The sequence below is a fragment of the Ovis aries genome, chromosome 23, assembly GCF_016772045.2.
Source record: "Ovis aries strain OAR_USU_Benz2616 breed Rambouillet chromosome 23, ARS-UI_Ramb_v3.0, whole genome shotgun sequence".
Lineage (NCBI taxonomy): Eukaryota > Metazoa > Chordata > Mammalia > Artiodactyla > Bovidae > Ovis > Ovis aries.
The window spans coordinates 30046594-30054333 of NC_056076.1; positions in this window are offsets into that span (position 1 = coordinate 30046594).

A 7740-nucleotide genomic window follows, 5' to 3' on the forward strand; every position below is an offset into this window, starting at 1 on the left:
GCAGAAATTACCCAGAAGCCAGAGGACAAGGAAATCTGAAGATATGGTTCGTACAGACTTGCCCTCTGACAAAGTGGGTTTCTAGGGCAGGATGGGGAAGTGGTATTTGGATGTGGAGAGGTAAGAAGAAAATACCTATCACTGTGATCTAATATTTTGAGAGTTGGAAAATGAAAATGATGTTTAAACCATGAATCAAGACAGTGAACTGTCACGTGGGCAAAATTCTACCAGATGGGAACAAGCCTTGTAATCAGTGAATTTCAAATTACTGCTTAAATGAACAATACAGCTTATTACAACAATCTGACCTTCTAGTGAAATGGTCAATATTACTTTGCCTCATATATTCCTTTTCCAGCGTGCATGTTTCTAATCTTTTCACTCTAGGTCTAAACACCACATGGTACTATAATTCCATCACTCTTGAAGTCATCTTTCTTGAAACCATTGCAATGCCCTTGCATAATGGAAAAAAAAAGGGGGGGGGGGGTCTCTAGGTATCATAGCTTTTATTTTAATTTGTAAAAGAAATTGTGGCTTCCCAGGTCTAGTGGTAAAGAACCTGCCTGCCAATGCAGGAGACATAAGAGATGCAGGTTCAGTCCCTGGGTGGGAAAGATCCCCTGGAGGAAGGCATGGCAATCCACTCCAGTATTCTCACCTGGAGGATTCCATGGACAGAGGAGCCTGGCGTCTACAGCCCACAGGGCTGTACAGAGTCTGACACAACTGAAGTGACTTAGCACACATGCACAAGAAATTAGAGATATTGAATAAGGTAGTTCAAAAGGGGAGGCTATGGCATTCTGCAAATTGACATTGCATGAACGTTGAAAAGTTCAAGGTTGAGTGGAGCTTAGTGAGGTTCAGTCTGCATAAAAATTTTTTAATACTTTTCCTTTTAAAAATATTTATTTGGCTGCATTCAGTTCAGTTCAGTTCAGTCACTCAGTCGTGTCCGACTCTTTGCGACCCCATGAACCACAGCACGCCAGGCCCCCCTAGGGGCTCTTAATTGCAGCATGCGGGATCTTCATTGCATCATGAAGGATCTTTTGCTGGGGCACATCAACTTCCTAGTCATGGCAAGCAGGCTCCAGAGTGCATGGGCTCAGTAGTTGAGGTCCATGGGCTTCGTTGTTTCACAGCATGTGGGATCTTAGTTCCCTGACCAGGGATCAAACTCATGTTCCCTGCACTACAAAATGGATTCTTAACCACCGAACCACCAGGGTAGTCCCAATCTTTCCTTTAAATTTTCAGATTTCTTACCTTAAAGAGGTCTTTAATGAGATTCTTTTGTTGTTATTGCTGTTTAGTAGCTAAGTCATGTCCAACTCTTTTGCAACCTCATGGACCTACCAGGCTCCTCTGTCCATGGAATTTCCCAGGCAAGAATACTTGAGTGGGTTGCCATTTCCTTTTCCAGGGGGCCTTTCTGACCCAGATTCTTTACCACTGAGCCACCTTGGAAGCCCCTTTAAAGAGGTGATTAAGTTAAAATAAGGTCATTAGTGTGAGCCCTAATCCAATAAGACTGATGGTTCTTTTAAGAGATTAGGCTACAGACAGGTACAGAGGGAAGACGATGTGAGACATAGGGAAGATGATTGTATACAAGCCAAGGAGAGAGTCCTCAGAAGGAACCCACCTTATCAACCCTAGATCTTGAACTCCTAGGCTCCAAAATTGTGACATACTACATATCTGTGATTTAAGCCACCCAGTCTTCGGTACTTTGTTAAGGCCACTCTAACTAAGAACCCCCTCCTATCACATCTCCTACAATTTTAAGCTGACAAATTTCCTGTATAACTCTAGGATGAATTTTCTCCCGTGAATTATGATACCTCAGGGTTTTGGACAACCCACAATTTTATAACATGATTAAAGCAACAGCAAAATAGTCAAAAAGGAGCTCAAATACCAGGAACACAGCCAACATTCTTTGGGCCATGAGTAGGGCCTGCTGTTTCCTGTCATCAGAGGGTCTGTGGGATGTAGTTCATGGGTGTGCAGCTCCTACTGAGTGCTTTGTTTTTTTTAACAAATAGTAAAACCAAGAAAGTCTCAGAGTTGCTGTTTTTCAAAGTTGTAAACAGGTCCACAGTTTCAGTGGGAATGACAATGATAACAACTGAATGAGATTTGGCGAAATCTTTCCTCTTCAGATCACGTTAGCCAAATCAAAAATCCATTCGTAATCGTATGAAAAACATCACCAGAATTAATTATCAGACTGATTCTAAATTCAAGCACACACCTATAGATGGCTTTATGATTTTGGTTAAAGACATAAGCAAGACACAAAAATAATTGACTTGCTTACGTTCTGTTTGTGTGTGTCTGTGCATCACTGATGTAAGGGGTCCTCGTGTTATGATTAATAAACTATTGCCACACACATAAGGGTAGGCCCTTATAGAAAGCACTCTTCAAGGAGAAATTATTCCATTTTTAAAAGATGTTTGAACCCATGAACCAATAATACAACCTCTGTGTTAATTCAAACTGCTGTTCATTTACATCCAGCATCAAGAAATATAAATCTGACTATTCTTAAAACCATTCAACAGCTTCACACCACACGTAAAAGTGTGAATGCCTTATCATGTCCCATGTCCACGAGCTATCTATGAATGGGGCCCTTTGATGTCTTTAGCCTCAGCTCATAGGAACTTGTCCTGCACTCCAAAGCCCATTTGGTTCTCTTTCTGTTCCCCAAATACACCAAACTCTTTTTCAGCTCAGAGGTTTTGCACATTCTGATCCTTCTTCCCAGAAAACTATTCCCAAAGCTCTTAGCTTAATTGACTCCTTTCCATCTTTAAGGACTCAGCTCTAACATCACCTTCCTTCCTAAACTTCTACCTCAGTGCCCTTTCCCCCTATTAACTATCATATAACCCTAGTTATCTCCTTCACAACATAATTTATTTTGTATGCTTATTTAATATCCTTTTCTCACTAGAGTGTAAATGAGAAAAAGGCAGAGATCTTATTTCTCTTGTTTACCGGCCAATCCAGAGGGGCAACTGTGAACATGGGAGATGCTCAATAAATCTGATAAATAAATAGACAAAAGATATGGTTTCTATTATCTTTTGTCTATTTATTTATTGGTATAGAAACCATATCTTTATCTATTTATCGGGTAATATTTTATGCCAAAGCTGAAACTCCAATACTTTGGCCACCTCATGCAAAGAGCTGACTCATTGGAAAAGACCCTGATGCTGGGAGGGATTAGGGGCAGGAGGAGAACGGGACGACAGAGGATGAGATGGTTGGATGGCCTGCCGCCTCGATGGACATGAGTTTGGGTAAACTCCAGAAGTTGGTGATGGACAGGGAGGCCTGGCGTGCTGCGATTCATGGGGTCTCAAAGAGTCGGACATGACTGAGCGACTGAACTGAATGGAATTGAATATTATGTGATCCTTGATACTGTCAACCTTAGCCCATTGTCTTTAAAATATTTTTGTTTTTAAAATTTTGAAGATGGCTTAAATAATGCTAGATTATTTCATCTTTTCTATAAAACTTACTTTAGGTTTAACTTGATTCTGTCAATAAATAATTCATGCTTGCTTATTTGTAGGCCAGGCACTATATTGACATTTGATATGACCATGTACTTTTCCTCCCAGTTCTCTTTCCATTTTCATTGTTCTATGAGATTAGGAAGCTATCAGAGATTATGAACTGCCAGAACAATTTAAAAGAATCTTCTCAGAATCTGCTGACACATTAACCCTCTTACCTGTAATTTAGAGTCTGTCTTATTAAGCCTTCTCACCTCTAATTCTGTTGGCATCTTCATTATGTTTCCAGCAACTCTTTATACTTAAGTGAGTGAAGTCATGAAGTTGTGTCCAACTCTTTGCGACCCTGTGGATACCAGGCTCCTCCGTCCATGGGATTTTCTAGGCAAGAGTACTGGAGTGGGTTGCCATTTCCTTCTCCAGGGAATCTTCCAGACCCAGGGATTGAACCCAGGTCTCCCACATTGTAGACAGACGCTTCACCATCTGAGCCACCAGGGAAGTCTTTACGCTTATACAGTGAATAAAAGTCATTAATAATGATGCCACATCCTATACAGTCCTCTATTTTATTTTCCTGCAGACAAGAAATATACAACAGGAAAGAGATGACTTGAGGAAAAGCAATTTTCTCACGCAGGTACGATTTAAATTTTAAAACAAATGTTTAAAAGAGGCCAGTTTAATTTGCTGAAGTGACAGGCTACCTAAGATAGGTAATGGTACCTATAAATATTTACTAGTTCTTTCCATCAACAGATATGCTTTCTAAATATTCACAGAGAGTAGGAAGGAAACAAACACTGGGTTTCTCCCTTCCTCTCTACGTGATGCTTTTTCATTGCATGTAAAATCATTTCTTGGTTGCTCTTTGCTCATCCCACAGGCTCTAGCTATTCTGTGTTCACCACCAAGGATAAGTCATTTCAATTAAAAGTAATACCACTTTATTACGTTTAATCCAAAGAGTGATTTAAAAATTTATTCATAGCGAGGGAGTGCCTGTTGGACATTATTTCTACACGTTATTTCCTGGCCTTTATCACACTTACAATAAAGTCGTCAAATTGAGCCATATTTGTTTCTATATCTTTCTGTAAAGTCTTTGCCCTTCTTCCTGCTTTTTTTGCCAGCCTGAAACACGCTTCACCTTCCTCTCCCATGAAAGACTCCAGTCAACTTGGCAAACAGATACTGGTGAATGCCTACGCTGGAGAAGAAGGTATTTGAACAGCTAGCCTAGAGATAGGGACAATTCAAAAGATAACATACTGGTGTTTTACTCCTTTGCTGTTAGTGGTGGTGGAAAAAACAAATAATAGGAAGGTTTTCAGGACATGTGCATTATGTATAAGTGATTTAGTACTTCCTGAGTGCTGTCAAATATGTCTGAAAAATGCAAATTGACCATCTCTGTGCAGACTCATTAAATAGTCCCTCCAATCAAAGTGAAAAATAAAGCATAAAGATGTATCAGCTATGCTGTTGTGAAAGTTTCTAGAAGGTGTCACTAGATACTGAAAAATTACATGCACTCAATAGCTGTAATATAATCTGTGAGGGAGAATTTTTCAGAATAATCTTGGTGTTTTGAAATTAAGAATCAAAGTGCTCAGTAGAGTGGCTAGAACATAGAACGTGAGCCCAGAAAAGCAAGAAGAGATGACATAGGTAAGAGATCTTGAGGGAAGAGTGATATCATGTCACTAAGGTATTTTTAATATTCTAACAGCTAACGCATCCACATGTAAATCTATAATTCCCTGTGGACCTAAATTTGACAGCTTTTTGAGGGCGTTGCATAAAGTCACATTGTTTCTTGGAAAACTCACTCTTGGATGTTCCAGTGTACATGGATTTAAACAAGAGATCTTATCCAGAATTTGTTTACTTTTATCTTAGTATCTAAGGCTCAAGTTACTTTCAAAATTATAAGCCTGAAATAAAGCCCTCTCTCCCCTAGAATAAGGCAGTTTTAAATCCCACTGTCATTAGGTCTCACAAAGACAAAAAGCAGGAAAATAAATAGCTAGTCGATATTAACTTTTTTCCTTCTCCTCTTTTCTAAGTACTATGAGAAAAAAATTTTAATTCCTCTTTTAACACAAGGCGGGGGGAAGATTGTTAAATATACTAAATATCAAAATAGTATTAACAATGACTATCAGTTGACATAGGGTAAGATATAAATAACTAAATCACATGAATTTAATGATACTAAGCTGAGTTGGTTCTGTTTTCAGCTATTTTGAGTATCAACCTTAGAAAATGATGTTTGTAATACATTGCTGATATTATATGCCATATTTTATGAGGCTACCAGATATAAGCATTCTTGAATTTCATGGTTTTTTTTCATACATTAGTTTTCAAAAATCACTATTTACCTTCATTTTTACAAAAATTCTCCTGTTAACAGTACCCACTTTGAATGAACAGTCAACAAGAAGTCCTCAGAAGAAGCTAGGATAGTCACCATAGTCTGTGTCCCTCAGGGCTGAAATGATATTAGATTTGGTGAGGTGAACCGTATATCACAAACACTCCCAGCGCTGGACAAGGAAATATTTCATTGCATGGGAGGGGTGGATTTAGAATTACTCTCTGCCCTCAAATGCCATCTTTTATCTTAGGATACATCATTGACACACTCTCATGATTTCATCAGATCTTTTAAGAGCTTGCTTGCTTTCTTTCAAACACAAATTTACACACACACACACACACATCACTGAACAGATATCATTCAAAGCTTTTGCCATTTTGCTCTTTTTTAACACTCAGTGAATCTTTTTTTTTTTTTCTATAGGCTTAGCATTTCTAAATGTAATAATATGTGATTTGAATTCATTAGTCATGACTTTATTAAAAGTATTATATCTTATTATATCTTATTAACTTTTATATCCAAGACACCAATACAGAGTACCCACACTGACTAGACAGCTATTGTTTAGTGAACTAATTAGTAAAATATTGGTCAAGAAAGACTCCATCACTAACCTAATTCTAGACACTTGAAACTTACAGTACAGAAGGCCCCTCATCAATGCAGGCCACTGCAAGTGATTTTTTATTTTGACTTAGGGTCTTGAAGTCATCTTCAAGATCACTTCATATCTTAACCGACCACATCAAAAACTGAACTCATGTCAGGAAATAAAAAAGTATAGGTCCAAATATTGGTTCAGAGGAAAGTATTTCATTTTTCCAGTAAATTTTTCACATAGAATTTTCCCTAATCCTATGGCCTATCAAAAACCATCAAAGCTGTAAAATATTTCTTTATACAGAGGTACATTTAGATTTTCATACGTTACATGTCTCTAATTTAAGTTTTTCTCCACATAAACATTATTTTATAAAATTTTTATAAAATCTCATTGCTTATGACTTAAAAGTTACTATTTGGAAAGGTTTTGTTTTTGTTATTTTTAAGAGGAAATTCATACTTGTTTGGTTGAAAAAATTACAGACATAACTCCCCTAGTGACTTTGATTTTCCTAAAATAACTGCAAGCTGTTCTTATTCAATCAACCAATCAATATATATTTATTGACCTGTTCCATTTACCAATACTATTAGGTGCTGACTATTCTAATTTATTCGACCTTGAATCATTGCTTTACTTAGGCAGCAGATAAATAATAATCATGGCACACATCTTGTTTCATTTATAATTATCTTTTAGTTTTTCTGTTTGACCAACCTATATATATTTTAAAGTTTTTAAGTTTTTAGGATCATATTTTTTCCTCATATACTGTTAACCCTATGCTTTGTCCAGTCATGTGTTTTGTCTTTTCTCTTTTTTTCAATATTCTTCTGGATACTTAATTTGTGCTTTTGTTATTCATATATCTGGTCCTTGATATTTTTCTTGATTTTTTTAAGAAAATAATTTCTTCCCTTAAAAAGTGTTAAAGACAGAGTTCACAGAGCCTAATCTTTTTATTTCCCCATGACTCAGTAATTTTGAAAGTGAAAGTCTCTCAGTCGTGTCTGACTCTCTGTGACCCCATGGACTATACAGTCCATGGAATTCTCCAGGCCAGAATACTGGAGTGGGTAGCCGTTCCCTTCTCCAAAAGATCTTTCCAACCCAGGGATCTAACCCAGATTTCCCACATTGTAGGTGGATTCTTTACCGTCTGAGCCACCAGGGAAGCCCAGTAATTTTGGTCAACTTCA